The 21,995-nt window shown below is 46.0% G+C and overlaps 1 protein-coding gene across 2 annotated transcripts in view; it reads right to left on the reverse strand.

The window, feature by feature from the left end:
• Rap2l (Ras-associated protein 2-like) overlaps positions 1-21,995 on the reverse strand; it is a 220,582-nt gene that overhangs the window by 90,825 nt on the left and 107,762 nt on the right. The gene's annotated exons all lie outside the window — the stretch shown is intronic.

Below are 21,995 nucleotides of genomic sequence, written 5' to 3' on the forward strand. Positions count from 1 at the left end.
TGTCCTCGTCAAATTTCAGGTATCTTATCATCAACAGTACTGTGTCATTCCACTGTTTAAAATCCATCCCCAAAAAGACGTATTTTTTTCACATTTGTTTATGGTAGCTGAGGCGGCTTGGTTAAGTGAATGCCAGGTGAAGTCTTTGGGATCTAATACCCTCCCAGAGGTCGGCCTGGGCCCAGGCTGCGGGGTTGGGTCGTTGGTCGACCAAACTGTTGGAAGCCGCACACCAGCCCACATATCCCCTACAGCCTGGCTGATGTGGTACATTGTGTAGGTACGTGTCCAGTGCATCTTCAGGACTTCCCACGTATCTCACATCTCGATGACATTTAAAAACAAGCCATTTTATGTACTTGGACCTTTTTACATATGACATACGAACAGTAATTAAACTTAACCACAAAAAAAAATCGTAATAACATGCATTCTTCTAGATATGTGGTGTAGAGAAATACAGAACATAAGATTAATTCCTCCAAAGAGTAACATGATTATGGTTATGGCGACGTAAAGAGAAAAAACCAATGGGGGGGTTTCGTCATCAGAGAGCCTGGTGGCTCGAGCGGTGGCGCTGACCACGGCAGCCTGGTCACACAGACCTGGGGAAGGTATGGCCAGCCCCACACACTAAGCTCAGACAAGTGTTAAAGGTCAGAGTGTCGTCAGGACCGGAGGTGATGCGTATTGGGGACGGGGGGGGGGGGATGATAGTGAGATGGAGACGGGGAGGATAGTCAGCAGGGGAGGGGAAGGATGGTCAGCAGGGGAGGGGGAGGATAGTCAGCAGGGGAGGAGGAGGATTGTCAGCAGGGGAGGGGGAGGATGGTCAGCAGGGAAGAGCGGGGGGTGCTGACACCCTGGAGGCGGTGTTTGAGAGGTGTAGAGGACCTGGGGCAGGACAGGGGGTGGGGGGGGGGCACATTTCCGGCAGGGGTGCAGTAGCAGCAGCAACAAGAAGGTGGTGGGGCATGTGTAACACTAGCTGGTCTGGTGTTATGTAACGTGTTACACCCTAGGAAACGGCTCCTCATGGTGCCAAGCCACCCTCCCCCCACCTAGTCACACTTCATCCCCACGGTACCGCTCCTCAGCCAAGCAGTCGTATACCCCCTCCTACCCAGCCAACCCTTCACACACACACACACACACACACACACACACACACACACACACACACACACACACGGGCCTCAGTGTTGTAGTAGTCAGCGTTACTGACCATGGGTTAGCACGGGTCCACACGGGTTCGAGTCCTGGGCGCAACAGCCGGTCCACATTCAACTCAGGTGTTCATCCTCCCCACGGGGCTGGAAGACACATGGGCATCCGGCTCAGGCTTTCTCTACTGTGTGTGTGTGTGTGAATCATGACCCTAATATTCAGCAATGACAATCCGGACGGAGTCCAGATCTGGGCTCTGAATGACCCATGTCAGGCCGTGAGGTGTGTTCAGTACACCTTCATTCTTGCTACACACACTACTGCTGTCCTCACTACACCCTTGTCTCCGCGAGGCACGTACGGGGGTTGCCCACCGCCAATCTTCACGGCGCCCTCATTTCAATACACCCAAGTGGGTCGGGACAAAGACCATCTCTACACCACGTTCCCATTTTCATTACCCTTTCGACACCAGTGACCTTCTGACCGAGCCTTACGGGTCACAGCGATTGTAAATTATTGACTAAAATAACAGTGTTCATCTAGTGATGAACTTTCAACTCGTACTTCAGGAGACGTGTTCTTCAACAGACATGTGTTCTTCAACAGAGACATGTGTTCTTCAGAGCATCATCTCCACTCTTGCATAACAGTTTCTCAGAAGTTCAGAATCAGACTTACAATAAAAAAAAAATACGGCGTCTGGTGGATGCGAGGAGGAGAGAGAAGTTGGGGGAGCGAGAGAAATCTCATAATTTGAGACGAGGAGACGAGGTAATAACAGTCTCAGGGAAACACATTTATCCCGGGACAGATCCTCGTATGGATCAGGCACAACGACGTATACGCTTCCTAGTTTTGTGTTCACAAAGAGGCGTTCCACGTAGGGGTGTACGCCAGGCAGGAGCGTTGCTGGTTTACAGTATGGCGACCCATATAAGACAGGCCGCTCCCTCCTAGGCAGACGTCAGCTAGGCCCAAAGCTGAAGGTGCCCATCCTTGCCACATTTGCAAGCGGGTCCTGGCGGCGTATGTCGAAGGGCAATTGGTCAAGACAATGGCTGCAGGGCTTACTCTCAGCTCCCTTGGTGTTCGCAGACCTGACTTCTAAATGGCAGAAAGTCTATGAGGGGAAGATGAAAATAAGGAAGAGAGTTCCACAACTTATTACCTGTGGGAGGAAGGAGGCATCATAACGGTCCATCCTCGTAGGGTTGGCCTCCACACATAATTCACGTGAAGCAGTGTCACCCGTCCAACCTTTGGGGATGGGGACACACGTCGACAGCTCGTTAAGATATTCGAGAGCCATCATCCCATTCTACTAGTCACTGCCCAGTTTTCGACTTGCTGTGAACTACTGGTTCCTTCACTCTTACAATGTGTGTGTGTGTGTGTGTGTGTGTGTGTGTGTGTGTGTGTGTGTGTGTGATGCCACCATGGCCATACTTTACAGCTTTACTTATACAGTATTTAAGTATTAGTCAACCATGTTATCCGGCGTCGCCTCAAATCTCAAGCGTTGCGAAGGAGCGAGCAGGCCAGAGTTGATATTGTCCAACCATCAATCTTGGTGATACGCAACTGGTCGATGGTGTTTAATAATTAAACTGCTCTCTCTCTCTCTCTCTCTCTCTCTCTCTCTCTCTCTCTCTCTCTCTCTCTCTCTCTCTCTCTCTCTCCCCCCCCTCCCCCCAGCGTCTGGTGCGAGACTACTGCGAGTCCTTTTCACATTTTTGAGACAGTTACAAGAGCGCGCTCTCTCTGTCAGATGTCTTATGCCTATTTTACTGGGGTTCGCATCGGACTCTACCCAAAAACTGAGCCAGATTTCGACGAGGCTGGTCCTGTTACAAGCAGCCAACATCAGCATCCCTCCTCCAGCCCGGCTCAAGCTGTGCACACATCATAATCGACCATGGAAAACGAGGAAGGAGACGTTACCGTGCTAACGTCACCAAACAAGGCCCGAGGAACCGTTTAAAAAAAACAAGGGTCTCAACCGATGCTGACTGCTCGTCCACTATCATTCACCAGAAGATCTGAATTACTAACACAGGCTGACGGCCCTAAAACTGCACTCAACCAAATTTACACGACACACGCGTCATAACCTGCATACTAAGTCCTGGCTGCAGACGGGGAGGAGTGTGCACGTCAAGCCCACATGACGAAATGCTCCAAGAAAATAGTTGGAGGGTCTGTTCAACCTGCTATGGACGGCTCGAGAGAGAAGATCGTGAGAGACCCGCAGGTCGCATATCAGCTGTAACGATCCAATATCAATTTGGCAGACGAAGTCCTCACCGACGACTGCTCGTTATGAACTCAGCCGTGCAGGTAGGAGGCAGAACCCACCCTCATCTTGGTAAACATAAGGGACACGTAATGCTCTCTGTTTACCCAGCACAAACACGCCCACCTTATTGTGCTCCAGGAACGTCATTCAATCATACAAGGCTGTGTATGTAACCTCTACCGCGGCGCACCATTAATATTCAGCCACCTTGCGAGGTGCTTTGTGGCGATGGACCACACTGGCTGGTGTCAGGAGGAGCAGGGTTGGGGTTTGCGTCAAGCCAGTCCTCTCTACTCTCCCACTCTCACCTTTAACCTCACACGCTCGTAACACATACACCACTACAGTTTTCACCTGTGGTCTCATATTCAAGACTACGTCGCTTCTTTTCCTTTTCTGCGTTCTGATTTACTGTGTCTTTAGCTCCACGGGAGGGAGCAGACTGTGAATGTGGCAACTGGGGTTAATGTAACTGGTAAACACTGGACTATGAGGTCGATGAATCTCCATATATTATTACTCTTCATTCACTCTACTCACTATCTCCCTACATCTCTGCTCTCCTCTGAGATCACCCTGTACTAAACTACCATTAATATCACAAGGTACAATATGTATAACATATCAGACTGTAAACAGTTGGGGGGGCCCAAATAGTTTACTAATTGCCAATGGCCATTATAAACACTATGGGCTGTAATACACATTGGCAAAATAAATAAATAAAAAAAAAAAGGGGCTTTGGATAAGTACCCACAAAGCGTGTCAAACAGGCCAGTAATGTGATGTATATGTAGGCCTAAGGCCTTAAATAGAGGGAAGACACTATATAAACAAGACGGTGTGGTCGGAAACAAAGGTGTGGGTATAGAATACTTACAACACCATCCCGGAGTATTTGACACACACACACACACTGCCTTGAATCATGCAGACAATCAGTCACTCACCCATGTGGAACCATTTGACACGCCACTCCTAATAAAATCTTTCGTCACCACGCTCTCTCGAGGAACCAACCCAACGTAGGATCAACCCCAGAGGCACTTGGCTTACTCGCTTAGAAGAAGTACAGAGGGTGGACCACTGACTAGTATCGTCAGAGCTGTAGTAATGAGCATACTGATGATATCCCCTGACAACACACATATAATCTGCCCTGATCAGCGTCCTTTATCAATGAATCACTCGTGAGGGGATTTTCCCCAACAGCAAATAACAAAAGACTCGGGATTTCTCCCGAAGCTGTGACACCAGATCCGTCAGTCAAGGATTACTAGCTCCTGATGTGTGGAGATAACGTATCTTATCACAATACCAAACGTTTTGCCAAGGGCAGCGTCAGGCTAAGTGTCCAGATAAGCATCACTCATCGCCACAATTAACCGCTGGAATTAGCCACAACTTCAAGCTTCAGGGTCCGCCAATGGTCAGGGTACGTCTCAATTATCACGTCTCGTGAAGTAAATGAGACTAATGACGCGTACTGCAGCAGGCTGGGAAGGCTTACGCCTCTCTGTTGAAACCCTCTTTTTTTTTCAAACGCTCTAAAAATGGCCCCTTTTGTCATAAGTGCTTCAAAAGCGCCTCCCTTTTTTTCTCTCATAAGCGTCTCAAAAAAGCCCATTTTACATAAGTGCTTCAAGTGCCCCATTTTTGTCAAAGAAATGCTTTAAAGCTGCCCACTTTTTGTCATCATAGGAGTTAAAAAATTACCCCCCCTCCCGCCCCCTTTTGTCATATGGCTTCAAACGTGCCTCTGATGCCATAAAAGTGCTTCAATAATGCACCCCCCCCCCCGCTCCACCGTGAAAGCGCTTTTAAAGTGCCCCACCTTTATTTTTTTATAACAGTGCTTCATGTGCCCCCCTTTTTTGGTCATAAAAGTGTTCCCTTCCCCCTCCCCTCCCATGAGTTTCCGTCCTTTTTAAAGATGTCTGTAGGGCAATGCCTGAAGGGCTGAAGCTTCTTACAGTCCTCGTGTCCAGGACACATGCCACAGCCCAGCGTGATTGCAGCAAGCGGTCACAACCACTGCAGCCTGGCTTCCCACACATTCTTCAGCGCTCCCAGAACCTTCGCCCCCTCACCCACCCTATGACTCACACGTGATTGCAGCAAGTGGTCTCAACCATTGTAGCCTGGCTTCTCACATATTCTTCACCTCTCCCAGAACCTTCGCCCCCTCACCCACCCTATGTATGACTCACGCGTGATTGCAGCAAGCGTTTCAATCGTTGCAGCCTGGCTTCTCGGGATGAATCTAAAGCATCAGCTGATGAACCGGAGACACCGTGTCTCCCATAATCTCCAACAATGAACCACGCATTATATCTCGCAATGAACCGAAGAGACATCGTCTCACCCATTGTGTCTCGCAATGAACCGAAGAGAAATCGTCTCGCCCATTACATCTCGCAATGAACCGAAGAGACATCGTCTCGCCCATTACATGTATCTCGCAATGAACCGAAGAGACATCGTCTCACCCATTATATCTCGCAATGAACCGAAGAGACATCGTCTCACCCATTGTGTCTCGCAATGAACCGAAGAGACATCGTCTCGCCCACTGTGTCTCGCAATGAGCGGAGGAGACATCGTCTCGCCCATTGTGTCTTGCAATGAGCCGAAGAGACATCGTCTCACCCATTGTGTCTCGCAATGAACCGGAGAGACATCGTCTCGCCCATTGTGTCTCGCAATAAACCGAAGCGACACAGTCTCACCCATTAAATCCCAAAGCTTTCAATGGTCCAAGTCTCCGCAGTTAAGAATAACGAATATGTCGTCCCTCCATTCCAATCACCGCTCCTTCTATGTTCGGGCGACATATATATCAAAAACCTGAACTGTGAAAAATGAATATCCACTTGAACCAGCTTCATCATTACACTGGGAAAAATATTTCTGCACACCTGTCCACAACCCCTGAAATACGAGATGGAATAATCTCGGGAATAAACCTTAACCCCTGCAGCAATTTCCATGCTTATATATACACACACCTCCTAGTCATTAGCGTGGGCTGGTGTGACTCCCTGGTTTAAACGATTCACACCCACGTTAATGACCCTGTCCTCCACCCCCCCCCCCCCCACACACACACACGAGTAAAGACACGGTACATATATACACGGCTGAGAGATACGGGACAACACGGGTGTAAAACCCCTCTCCCCGTTACCACACATACAGTCATCACACACTACACTGATTACCTCACAGACCCATCGATTCAACGGACCACGCTCGGGTCCAGGACTGGGCAGCCGGCTCACAGTCAACCCAGCGATGCATCCCTCCAATTTGGAGAGAGAGAGAGAGAGAGAGAGAGAGAGAGAGAGAGGGGGGGGGGGAGGGAGGGGGGTAGTCGATGCAAGGAGATACCTGGCGAAATCTGAGGTGTATGTATATACATACGTATAAAATAGTTAAGACGTGTTACATGTGTAAGGTCAAGAAACGGGGCCAACAACTCTCTGTCTGTAATACAAACAATCATATATATATATATATATATATATATATATATATATATATATATATATATATATATATATATATATATCTGTGTCTGCAATACACGCAATGACACACACACACACACACACACACTACACACAGCTGGCACCAAGCAGGCAGGGAGGGTGATGCTAGTATTTAAGGTGAAGCGGCGCAGCACAGTCACATAACGGCCGCACCAGTTGTGTACACCAGGCTACGCTGGCACCTTCAACTTTACTCCACGGTTAATAACTCAGGAAGCAGCACCCCGGACACGGCCAACCGCCCAGATGACGTTCCTCGATATAACCGCCACCTCCAACCCCAGCCACCACACCACCACCCTGCTAACAACCTCTCCCTCTATACTTTACAATGTATCACCCGGTTATTATAACAACACTTCAGGTTATAGCTTGCTTGGGGAGCACTGTAACTGCTGGTTACAACAACAGTAGTTCCGGTTATAGCTCGCCTGGGTATAGGAAGTTCTGCCCAGGAATGCTGGTGAATCCGACGTTGCTTCAACTGTTACTGTTGTAGTAAAGTGATAAACCCTGCCTCACCGTGATCAACACTGGGGAGTCAGGATAAGGGAGGAATATTTGTGTGTTACGGGCAGGGTGTCGCACACTCGTGTTGCCCCGTCTCTTAACCTTGTATGTATCCACCATATTTTCTAGTTCTATGTATTTATGAAAACACACACACACACACCCTAGCTTATGACAAGAACCCATTTTACCGACAAGCCCCAAACGGAGGATGAACAGCTGGGTGGGCTATGGACGGGATGCCGCGACCAGGATGCGAATCTGAACGTGTATGATCCCAGGCTGCCCGTGTGTTCAGGATCCTCTGCATGTGTACCATGCTGGGTGCAGCTGACGATGCTCTGTTGACGCTGAGGTTGGAAAACAATGACTCTATCCTCACTCTACGTTATCACTTTCCACTGCTCGTTAATTCGTTTACTTGCTGACTTAACAGTTAACACTTTCAGCAACATAAAACTTCATGTATTTGTACTGGTTTAACCAGAAGTTCCTTAGTGGCCACGCTGCTTTAACGAGCCACATTTCGCGGCCAATCTGGTCGACTGGAGTCCACTATAAATACAGCCTTCACGAAGACATTTCCTACGCTCTCACTACATGATCATGTGTTTTTAAACCGGTCTGCTAACTCTTGTGGTCCAACATCTGGTACGTTATACGTATAATTAGGAACAAATATATTAAAATATGGGTTTTCAATGATCAAGATCTCCATGGAATAACATCAGACGTTAAAAGCTGACTGAGGAAAGCATCTTTCCGTATGATCCCACTCCCACAGCTGCCCCTCGCCAGTGTCACTCACTTCAAGATACCGTCCGCAGGTCTGCACCCAACACTTGGGTGTCACCGCGCCCCTTCGTATGTGATTCTGCGACAGTTTACACGGATATTGCACTTGGCTCTCTTAGGCCCTTTATGAATGGGGGGTTTATTCGCTCTCTTTGTTTTGGGTCTGAGGATATTGGCGAGAAGGATGCTACACAACCTGCACTTTTCTTTTTTTTACAGAAGCGTCTGCTATGCTGTAACTTGGTATCTATATCACCTGATCTAGCATGTATACATATCCTAGCCTAGCTGTGTATATATCTCAACCTAGCAGCGTATATATCTCAGCCTATCTGCGTATATATATCCCCTAACCTAGCAGCGTATACACCTCCTAGCCTAGCTGTGTGTGTGTATATATATATATATATATATATATATATATATATATATATATATATATATATATATATATATCTTAGCCTAGTGCGTATATATATATATATCTCCTAACCTAGCAGGATATACATCTCCTAGCCTAGGTGTGTATATATCTACTAACCTAGCAGCGTATGTATCTCCTAGCCTGGCTGCGTATTGTTGGTACCTTCCAAGAGAGTTATTGGATCATAAATGCTCAGTGTACCCAGTGTGCCGTCATTTCCTTCACGGAGTGCATCAGGCCACCTCGTCAGACGAGTCGCCACATCTTTATTATACTGTGCTAGCGTCTTGGAGAGAGAGAGAGAGAGAGAGAGAGAGAGAGAGAGAGAGAGAGAGAGAGAGAGAGAGAGAGAGAGAGAGAATCTTGAGGGGGGTTGGGGCGTGACAGATCGACGCGCGTGTTGGCATCGCTCAAAGCCTCTCACATGAAGACAATCTCGAATCCTAATCGTCCTATCTTACGTGACAGGTTGCTCGCAAAGCCTGGGTACAGATGTAGGATGTTCTCAAATATATCTTTGTCAATACAGTATTTTTTTCTAATCTATACCTTTACGTTGGAGGCTCAAAGTCCACAAGGCCGAGCCTTTATTGAAATATACAGAGGTCAATGAAAGGATAAGGAAGATACAAGAGATAGTATTTTACGTCTTGCGAAAGAAATACAGAGGGTAGAGAGTTACAATGGTTCGAGATGTAGGGAAAGAAACAATTATCAAAACGGCCCACCCTGAGTTGCTATCGGCTCGCCACACAGTAATCATGTGACGCAGCAGCTTGCAGAGTATTACGTGGTTTAGCTACGTGGAAAGACACAAGCAGCCATCTTTCAGGAGAAAAACAAAACAAAGTAATACCTATGGAAGAGGGGAAGTGAACCAACATTGCGGTGCAGGGCAAGTGGGTCAAATCTGAAGTTAGTCGGGGGCAGCCTATAAGTGGGACCACCTTTAACTCGACTTTCTCGAGTACGAATGCGGAGCTAGAACCACTCCAGATGTGAGAGTTGTGCTCCATACAACGACGGATCAATCCTCTGTATAAACGGAGCTACTGTCAGAAAAAAAAAAAAAAATCGGCATCTACACAGGCCTCCCAGTTTCTTAAAAGCAAACTTTATCTATTTCCGTAATGTGGGGTTACCAAGAGAATGTTTGAGTAATATCAAGTATGTCCCTAGAGTCCAGGTGGATCTACAAACAGCTTTTAACACTACAAAACCAATACGGTATGATGTAATGGATCAGGCCGTATGATGACATTCTTTCGCCAACACACGCACACACACACACACACACACACACAATACCCCATACATTTACATATCAGACGTATGACATCCTCCTGGTGGCGTTCTAAATCTTTGTGACGGCTGGGACAATAAACCCCTCATCCTCTGATACCTGCCGGTGTAAGGTGATGGTTTCTCGGGTAGGGGTATATACGTATATGGCGGTGTATTGAAGCCCAGACAGTGACCGGTGTAAAGGTGGTGGTTTGGTGGCTTGGGATATGGTGGCGTGTGACGGAAGTTCGTGTTGAGTCGCTGATTCGAATCAAGCAAACTGGAAGTTTCTGATATTTCAGGGAACTTTTTTTCTGATGATCTTCTATTAAAAGAAAGAAAACATAAAAGTAAAATGATGACAATTCCCTTCTGAGTCATTCATATTAAAATGAAAAAACCCTAAAAGGTGGCATCAGGACGCTCTACGTGGACTTGAATCACTTTCACAAACGAATGTCGGACGGGAAGAGCCAGATGACGCAGTTATAATTTCTCCAGCTAATATGTCACTTTCCTTGCCCCATTTCGGAGCTGGTAATAAAAAAAAAAATTGTAAAAGGAATATGACATCCACTAACCGTACTGCAATTCGCCTCCATCCTGCTATCTTAACTAGACCCCACGGACAAAAGAGGGCTCCGAAGAGCAAGGAAAGTGTGAACACTATTTGCAAGTTTAGTAACACTGTCCGGTTCCTCTTGTGTTTAATGCCCGGGTTTTAATAGAACCTATTTTAGGCTTGGTTACACTACGTTGCGTTTAGTAAACCAGGCTAAGCTAGATTACGATCAGTAAACTTGGCTAGGTTAGATTACGTTTCGGTAGCTTTCTAGGCCAGGTGAGATAACGTTTCGTTTAGTAACACTGGGTTAGGTTAGGTTACGTTTCGTTTAGGGTATGTTAGATTGCGTTTCGTCTAGCAGTACTTGGCTAGGATAGATTACGTTTCGTTTAGCCGTACTTGGCTAGGATAGATTACGTTTCGTTTAGGTTATGTTAGACTGCGTTTCGTTTAGCAGTACTTGGCTAGGATAGATTGTTTCGTTTAGGCCATGTTAGATTACGTTTCGTTTAGGCCATGTTAGATTGCGTTTCGTTTAGCAGTACTTGGCTAGGATTGATTACGTTTCGTTTAGCCGTACTTGGCTAGGATTGATTACGTTTCGTTCAGTAAGACTAAGTAAGCAGAGGATAGGTCTGCTTTGGGCTATATCAAACGAATGTTCCTTACCTTACTAAGACGAAAATAGAACCCCGAAAGGTAAGAGGAACTCGTAGAATCGTTATAAGGGGCGAGGAAATGGTTTCTTGAGAGGCGTCACTCGTAAACTTCCATTTACAGCATTCAAATTGCGCCGGGCGTTTTGCACGTCGTCGTCCACAAGTCTCCGCCGTTTATTATAAAGAAATCGACGTGATTTTGTCACAAATAGACTTCTCTGACGTGTGGAACACTCGACGGTGAAATTCGCAAGTTTTTATTGCGCTATAAATCCCGGGCAGCGATCCACCGAGGCAATGATGGGCGATAAATCGAAATAATTGAAGGGACACCCGACGCATTTTCGCTACTAACAGGAGCAGAGCGGAAACGTACCATCGCCAGTGAAACACGATATGCGCAAAGCAACCAAAATACGAACAAGAGCCGAGAAATCTCCAGGCTTATACTTGCGTCGGCAAAACGTGAAACCCTAAACCAAACTAACATAAATGAGAACCATTTCAATACCATAAAAAACACACAAACATCTCAAATTCATCGACTCTATTGAACTACATAATACAAGAATGGCTCGGCCGGGTGTCGCCTCACAAGCCGTTAACCGTAACGAAATAAACACGAGAACGAGGTGCCGACTGACCCGCGCTGGACTTTCGCCTCAATTTCCACCGAAAATTCAATATCTTTATTTCCTGTCCTCCATCATAAACCTGGCAGTTTCTCGATAACTGAAGCACAACCCTTTCTTCGGCAGGAAAAGTCGGAAAGTCCAATATCACGTTGTCGAGAGTCAAGTAAATAATTACCTCTCTATATATACTCACTCCTCAGATTTATTACTTAAATGTGGTACTAAATGGGATACAATGTTAGTCCACGGGGGCGCTGGCTGATAAAGAAAACATGGAGGCCACTTCTCGCAAGATATAATAGTTACCTCCAAGTCCGCTTTTCGGTGCACCATTTTATGCCAGAAGTCGACTTATTAAGAGAATCTGACACAGTACGTACCGCACAAATACAGGCAGGTCTTGCGAGCGTTCAACCAGTTGGTGAAAACACACTTCACTCACTAGTAGTGCTGTCAAGCCAACATATACACACCGACATGTGTCTAAACTCACGAAAATGTTGGACCTTCGGCAGCCATTAAGATAGGTAAAACAGAAGCGAATCGAAAGCCAGTCGACTGCTTCACGGAAATGAAAAGACGGCCTCGAGGAAACCTGGCGAGATAATGCTGTTACTAATGTGTATGCAAGATGAACAAGCCTCAATGATGTGACAGCTGATATACACGAAATATAAAGAGCTTGATGGGATATAGATGTGTGCCTTAGACTGCTGAAGGATACGGAAGCCAGCAAGTCGTGACAGGCATCCCAACTGAAGGAAAAAAGTAGTTTTGTCCCACAGGACGCCAGGCAAGGTAATGCTAACCGTCATAGTGCCTGAAGTACAACTGTGTGATGGACGACTTCGATACATATATATACACTCTGGCTTATGCTGAACCTGAGACCATTGTGATGGCTAGGCTACTACAGACATGCCTGGTGAGCACCTCGTAGCCACCGGAGGTCTTCTTCTCCCTCCCCCTCTGCCTGGAATAGGCTGGGTCGCGTCGCTGGTCGACCAAGTTGCTGTTGGGAGACGGACGCACCCCGCGGGCAGGCCCCACGTACTGCCTCCACAACCATGACTGGTCTGGTACACTTGTAAATACTTGTCCAGGGCAAACTGAACCTCCTCCAGTGTGCAACCATCCCACGGTGTCTCTGATGCTTGTTGGCAGGCAAGGTGCTGAAGAGTCTTAGGGCCCCGGATGTCTAAGATGTTCTCTCTTCTTGTGTGTACCCGCACCGTGCATGGCGTCTCCAAATAGAAAATTCACCCAACTATCGTTAAATCCACCCATCATTAAATCCATCCAACTATCGTTAAATCCACCCAACTATCATTAAATCCATCCAACTATCGTTAAATCCACCCAACTATAGTTACAAAGTCATAGACCCTACCGAAGATTCTGCTGAACACTTGAAATCTAAATCACAACAACTAGGAACTTCATGTGATACGATCTGATACATGAATTACTTGTCAGGAGAGGATAATCTTCGACATATGATAAAGAAAAACAAACTTGAAAACGGTAAATATATATATATATATATATATATATATATATATATATATATATATATTTTTTTTTTTTTCTTTTTTTTTGCTTTGTCGCTGTCTCCCGCGTTTGCGAGGTAGCGCAAGGAAACAGACAAAAGAAATGGCCCAACCCACCCCCATACACATGTATATACATACGTCCACACACGCAAATATACATACCTACACAGCTTTCCATGGTTTACCCCAGACGCTTCACATGCCTTGATTCAATCCACTAACAGCACGTCAACCCCGGTATACCACATCGCTCCAATTCACTCTATTCCTTGCCCTCCTTTCACCCTCCTGCATGTTCAGGCCCCGATCACACAAAATCTTTTTCACTCCATCTTTCCACCTCCAATTTGGTCTCCCTCTTCTCCTCGTTCCCTCCACCTCCGACACATATATCCTCTTGGTCAATCTTTCCTCACTCATTCTCTCCATGTGCCCGAACCATTTCAAAACACCCTCTTCTGCTCTCTCAACCACGCTCTTTTTATTTCCACACATCTCTCTTACCCTTATGTTACTTACTCGATCAAACCACCTCACACCACACATTGTCCTCAAACATCTCATTTCCAGCACATCCATCCTCCTGCGCACAACTCTATCCATAGCCCACGCCTCGCAACCATACAACATTGTTGGAACCACTATTCCTTCAAACATACCCATTTTTGCTTTCCGAGATAATGTTCTCGACTTCCACACATTCTTCAAGGCTCCCAGAATTTTCGCCCCCTCCCCTACCCTATGATCCACTTCCGCTTCCATGGTTCCATCCGCTGCCAGATCCACTCCCAGATATCTAAAACACTTCACTTCCTCCAGTTTTTCTCCATTCAAACTCACCTCCCAATTGACTTGACCCTCAACCCTACTGTACCTAATAACCTTGCTCTTATTCACATTTACTCTTAACTTTCTTCTTTCACACACTTTACCAAACTCAGTCACCAGCTTCTGCAGTTTCTCACATGAATCAGCCACCAGCGCTGTATCATCAGCGAACAGCAGCTGACTCACTTCCCAAGCTCTCTCATCCCCAACAGACTTCATATATCTTTTTTTCTTTCATACTATTCGCCATTTCTCGCATTAGCGAGGTAGCGTTAAGAACAGAGGACTGGGCCTTTGAGGGAATATCCTCACCAGGCCCCCTTCTCTGTTCCTTCCTTTGGGAAAAAAAAAAAAGAAAAGAAAAAAGAGGGGGGAGGATTTCCAGCCCCCCGCTCCCTCCTCTTTTAGTCGCCTTCTACGACACGCAGGGAACACGTGGGAAGTATTCTTTCACCCCTATATATATATATATATATATATATATATATATATATATATATATATATATATATATATATATATATATATATATACATATATATATATATATATATATATATATATATATATATATATATATATATATATATATATATATATATATAAAACATACTGGAGGTCTTAAGTTCGGCATATTGTATATAAAAAAATCAAACTACAAATGAATACTGGGAAAACGAAATTCATGACGTCAACCTCTTCCGCGAAGTTCTGCGTAAACATTACGTTTCTGAAAGAAAATGGGACCTGCGTTGCCACTGTCGCGCCACAATGTGCATATAGGAAAAAGTTGAGTTCATTAATCTGCAGAAATTGCATGATATAATACTGAGCTTAGCCCGACGCACATTTGGCTCTCCTGAGTTTATAGCACTGGCCCAAAAGCCTATCCTGATTAAATATGCAAATTTATGCTACTACGTGGCCCAAAATCTAATCAGTTCTTCAACCCATAGGAGGTACTTAAGATCTAAGTACGAAGTGTCTATCATGATAAGAATGTGTCCACACACACAGACACACACACAGGCTTCCGTGCTGTTGTGGTAAGCGTCGATGACCTGATTCACGCAAGGGTCCGTCCCAGTTCGAATCTTGGGAGCGGAAGTCGGCCCACAGACAACTCAGCTTTTCATCTTCCCCTCGGGGATGATAGAGAAAAGGGTCTCTGACTTGGACTGGGGTGGGTGGGACAGGTGTGCGTGTGAGTGTATATAAACGAGAGTAAACAAATGGTAAATACACATGGGTAAGTGACTGAGCAGTACGAGTGTAAGACTCTCCCCCTTAACACACACACACACACACACACACATAATAGCTGTAATACCTCAACAGTGCATTTGCAGCCAAATAACTGCCTATATCCAATAAACTTTATCTATTCACTAATATATGTGTCACACACACACACACACACACACACACACACACACACACACTGGGAGAATCCCTCGATGGATATAAGATCACGTCAGCGTCAGGGAACAAAGGACGGCAGGAGGTGCTTGCACGAAATGGGTGGAAGTCACACCAGTGAAGTGCCACTAAGTTCTCTCCTGAGACCATTTCTCTTCTTGATCTTGCCTGACGGACTCTACCTCAATAATGTTTGCAGATGATTCTATGGTCATATTAAAGGCGAGGAGGACTGCATCGCCTTGTAAGGGGACGTTGACAGACTACAACGTTGATCTGATCCATGGGTGATGAGAGTTAACTTAGGTAAAGTAATGAGAATGGGACTGAGTGAATACGAACATTACCTAACACAAAATGAGATGCAGGAACCTCTGTGTGAGAGGGTCTTGAGGTGTTCACATCGTGCCTCACCTGTCACCCAGATCCCCACATTAGGAGAATATTGAAGGACAGAAACCTTCTGATGGCAAATATCAGAATAGCGTTCGAATTTAGGGATACAGAAATATCTGGCAACCTGTTCATAGCCGATATGGGGCAAAAATTAGAATATGCTTCTTAGGTTTGGTCATCTAACGAAGCAATGAGCTAAGGGAGTCCGTGAGCAACAAAGTCGATAACTGAAATATGAAGCCAAGTTACAGGGAAAGGCTAGAGACCTTAAGTCTTTCCCCCATACGGAAGAGAGAAGAGTGAGGGGTGACCTAATCATAACTTTCAAGTTTTCAAACCAGATTGACGAGGTAGACACTGAGCACTCCTTCGAAAAATGAAGGGATGGAACGACTAGGGACTGTAACAATAAATTAAGTAAGTGACTTATTGAAAAAAAAAAAGTACAGAACTTTTACAGTATAAGAATAGTGGACCAATGGAACAAAGACGAAGTGCTGAATGCAGACAGCACACACAAGTTTAAAGCGCTCTGTGATTGTAAGTATCGTCCAAGAAACGGGGTCCCACTAATGTTATTTTACCTCCCCGTCCAGTACAAATAGGCAATTACAATCCAAGTATTGACGATATACCCCGCATACATTACACGTAGCTACAGGACATCAAGACTATCCAATCATTATATGAACATAAAAGTTCTCTCTTTACTAATTCAGTGAATCCGGCTGACCAAACTTACGTGACTTGATAAATAAACTGCGTGATCCTACCCGCTAAATTCATAGCCTCAGATTCAAGAACTTCGCTCCATTATATTGTGGCGGTGAATCGTGCTGACCACAGCAATCTACTACACTCCACACTGCTGGTCCAGCACGGAGGGCCAGCCCGGTACACACCCTCCAGGACAGCCAGCCCGGTACACACCCTCCAGGATAGCCGGCCCGGTACACACCCTCCAGGATAGCCAGCCCGGTACACACCCTCCAGGATAGCCAGCCCGGTACACACCCTCCAGGATAGCCAGCCCGGTACACACCCTCCAGGATAGCCGGCCCGGTACACACCCTCCAGGATAGCCGGCCCGGTACACACCCTCCAGGATAGCCGGCCCGGTACACACCCTCCAGGATAGCCGGCCCGGTACGCCCCTTCTAAGCTAGCCAGCCCGGTCCACACCCTCCAGGATAGCCGGCCCGGTACACACCCTCCAGGACAGCCGGCCCGGTACGCCCCTTCTAAGCTAGCCAGCCCGGTACACACCCTCCAGGCTGGCCAGCAAGGTACATACTCTCCTCACAAGGGTACACACACACAGACCGGGCCGCCTGGCGTGGGAGCCAGACAAACAAAACGGCCGCCAAGATCAACAACAATACACTTCCCGCCCGGGAAATATTCTAACCCGTTACCTTTAGCGGAGGGAAAATCCTCGCCACCAGAACCAGCTGTGAGGGTAGCCTGTTCACCCCCCCCCCACACACACACACACTCACACAGATGGTACGTCGGGGCAGCTGGTGCCTTTACCACCTCACACTGTGGCTGAAGAGTGTCGTTCAAGTTTATACGGGTTAAATGCCGGTGATCTGTCCTTCCTGTGTACACCTACCTCCATAAACCCTCCCTAACCCTCACGCCTACAGTATGAGAGGGAGAAACATCAGCGTTCACGCGAGACACGGTCATAACCACAAGGAGGGGGTTGGGGGCTGGCCACATAAATGGTGTGCCTCTCACAACACGGGGGAGGGAGGGAGGTAGGGAGCCAGAGGGCCAACTGGGAAATAAGGGACGAGGACAGGGGCAAGATGAGGACTGCTCTCCACACCATACGTAAGACAAGACACGCACCTCCAGAATGTGCACAGCTGACAAGGTAAAGGCACACATCGAAACCCCTGTGGTACCGGTAATGACAACACGTGTAGGTCAATAATAATGGGCTTCCGTGGTAATGTGGTGAGCTCTGCCGACCACGAGTTACTGACGGGCCCGCCCAGGTTCGAATCCTGGGCGCAGCAGTCCGCCCGCAGCCATCGCAGCTCTTCGTCCTCCCCTGGATTAGGCTGCCGTGTGTGTGTGTGTGTGTGTGTGTGTGTGTGTGTGTGTGTGTGTGTGTGTGTGTGTGTGTGTGTTGAAATACATGAAAGCGCTAAAGCAAACTTCCCTGCTTTGATTTTCCATTGTGGTCTACAAGTTTATATATATATATATATATATATATATATATATATATATATATATATATATATATATATATATATATATACTGTTCATTAGGTGAGAGAGAAGACAAGAAACTTAAAAGACGTCGAATGTGTGGAGTGTGTGGAATAGGTCACGCCAGAGGACGGGGTAGAGCGGCGGCAAGATAAAATAAGGTTCAAGAGGAGGTGGAGGGAACAGCAGCTGCAAGGGAGTCAAGAGGTCCGGCTAGGCTGGCCGCTCACACCTCCACCTAAACACAATAAACAAACTAATTCCACCTCGGCCACGGAGCCCAGCATACGCCGGGGGCAGCACACATACCACGACAAACTTTGACATGTGTTACCCGGTAATAAGCTGGGGTTGAGATGGGTGGTGTATACCCCTCATCACCTGCCTAACACAGGGCTTGTAACAACCATCATAACATACAACACGTGAACACAAATCACCATCCACATGATTAATGTGTATCTATAATAATAATAATAATAATAATAATAATAATAATAATAATAATAACAACAATAACTAATAACATCAAATAAAATGATAATAACAAGTAATGATAATAACAATAATAATAATAATAATAATAATAATAATAATAACAATAATAATAATAATAATAATAATAATAATAATCTTTATTGAATGTAAGCAGCCAATCGGCTGGAAGGATGTGATCAGGTCACCCCTCACTCTTCCTTCTTCCTAGGGGGGTCTGACTTTAAAGCCATAAGGTTTTCCCTGTAACTTGCCTCTCTTAATTCTGGTACATCCCTTGATTCTCTTCCCCAGGACACCTTATCTAGGGACGCCCGCAGCTTCAAGGTTACGCTACACTCAGTAGCAGGGTCACTATAGACTCCTTCGAAGCAGCCTCTTCACTCACGGCGTTACCTCTCTCTCTCTCTCTCTCTCTCTCTCTCTCTCTCTCTCTCTCTCTGTCGTGATCACTTAAGCTGTTGCTGGCCGCAGTGATAGACCCAAGCCCACTCACAACCTGGCTGGTCAGGTAGGTTGTGGCGGGCCACAATGTTCTCAAGACTCACCAGTACTGACAAGAAGAGCTTCAGTGCCCAGATCAATCACACTAATTACAGTGATCATAATCATGTCACCATGATAATAATCGATGGTGTAATCTGTCGCGTCTGACGCACATGAAGAAGAGTTATGATCATAATCCTTAATGTAGACTGGGAACTATGCCTTCGAGGAATGTTGGAGGATTATCAAGACACGTGTGTCCATCAGTGCTTGCCTAGTTATGTGGCAGTGACCAGCAGCCTGGGAGCGGCATGACACACGCCCTGACGCAGGCCTGCCCGAAGTGCACGGGGGTTTAATCCTAACGATGCTATCAATCTAAACCTACTTCTTTAACCTCTTATAAATCTTAATGACAAATAATGGTCAAGTTATTAGTCTGGGAATGTTTGCGAGTTCTTTCCTTCCTCCTTAACGTAACAGAGCTGGTTAAATGTGCCAATTTCAGTGACCATACACACGTGCAGTGAGCTCTCAGAGCCTTGAAGGCTGACCCTATAGTATAACATAATCATCGTCAGGTGTACTTGACTGGATGATGGGCCCATAACACACATCAACCCTCAACATCAACCTGGACACGCAAGAACAGATACCAAGTTTCCCTTACCATGTCCATCTATCATGCTTGGCTCTTAATCTTAACGCATTAACGCCAGAATTCATAAAACTCGCCATCACAAACCCATTAAGTTCCTTTATGCTAACTGATGTTGCAATAGGTTCCTTTATGCTAAATGATGTTGCACTAAGTTCCCTTATGCCAACTGATGTTGCACTAAGTTCCCTTATGCCAACTGATGTTGCACTAAGTTCCCTTATGCCAACTGATGTTGCACTAAGTTCCCTTATGCCAACTGATGTTGCATTAAGTTCCCTTATGCCAACTGATGTTGCAATACGTTTCTTTATGCCAACTGATGTTGCTTTAAGTTGCTTTCACTCACTCATGTTAATCTCAAATCTTTCCAGACCTTATCAACAGCCTGGTATTCCTTGTGGTCAGGTCCTGCGTCTGGTGTGGGGGCAATGGTGTACCCAGATGGCTGACGCCTCCAATCCAGGTGTTGTTCCACCAGACTCACTGTACCGTCCAGTTCGCAGACAAGATCGATGTAGCCAGACACACTCTGCTCCTTGACGTGGGGCAGACTGTATGCCAGCAATCTCGAGTGTGTTCACGATGAGTGTGTGAAGCAAAGGTGATGAAGGTGATCAATATCATTATAAATGGCAGGTGAACAGCATCATGAACTTCCTACAGCAAATGTCTGTCTCAGCTCACGTCAAGATGGCTCGCCTCTTCCCCTCGCTAATATAAACATACCGTATAGCTTGATGGGTCGGCATCATTCACATGGTTGTCGAATATGTTATGTGGCCAATGTCCTAAGGTAGGTGGGGAGAGAGAGGACACTAGCCAGTTTACCAAGATGGTTATCAACAAGGAAGAGGTCCGTGTGAGATCTGTCCCTCCCAGCCTCAGACACGTGACTTAACGTGGTAACCAATAACTTCAGTTGTACTAGAAGTCTCGGACACGTATATACTTGCCTTGAACAATGATCTCCAGGAAAACTTGTATCTTATCTTATCTTATCTTGTTCAACCAAGCCAAAGCTCAGTAAAATACGTACCCTCACCATGACTGACTCAAGCCAACGTGAAATCAGGCAATCAGAGACAAAGCAAAATAAATAAATGAATAAAAAATATATATATATATATATATATATATATATATATATATATATATATATATATATATATATATATATATATGTGTGTGTGTGTGTGTGTGTGTGTGTGTGTGTGTGTGATTTGCCATCATCTTTAAACCCAATCTCAGATTCCGTAATACGAGTACCTCACCATTAACGTATTTAGTCACCCCACAATTCCATCTCTAACAACCAGCTAAGTGTCAAAGTCTGGGTCAAGCAGAGAGACGTGCTTGTAGATGCGCCACTTGGCTTTATCTCCACCCGTGAGCTAAGGATCAGCGCAGTCAGGCACACTCAGCACTTCTTAAATGGTACGAAATAAAAATCCAGAGCGAGTGGTTTGGCCGGTAAATTCGGGGTCATACTTGAGGACGTGATCGTGAATGAGGGTTCGAACTCCCGCCTTCACACCTGAGCTGAGCATGGACGACCCCAGCACGGCCAGTGACTGCACAGTATTGGCCTGGCAGGCACACACGTATATACGTACACACGTGCTCCTACTTGCCTCCATCCTGAAACCTTATATCTGGGCCAAAAAAGATCGCAGGTCCGAGGAAGAACACCCAACACGGAGCTCGCTGGTGTGGCGTTCCTGACCGTGACGCATTCACGGGCCGGCCAGGGTCGAGCAGCGAACAGGTTCCAAGCCTCGGTCCACAGTCAACCCAGCTGTTCATCCACCCCCAGGGGTTGGTCGATGAAATGGGTACCTGGCTCAGGCTACGGTTATATATATATATATTATATATATATATATATATATATATATATATATATATATATATATATATATATATATATATATATATATATATATCGTGAATGAGAAGGCCTTGATTAGGGCCTCAGTTGCCCGTGCCGTCTAAGCTAACACAGAACAATCCTCCCACGAGTTGCCTCACAGTGCAACGTTAAG

The sequence above is a fragment of the Panulirus ornatus genome, chromosome 28, assembly GCF_036320965.1.
Source record: "Panulirus ornatus isolate Po-2019 chromosome 28, ASM3632096v1, whole genome shotgun sequence".
Lineage (NCBI taxonomy): Eukaryota > Metazoa > Arthropoda > Malacostraca > Decapoda > Palinuridae > Panulirus > Panulirus ornatus.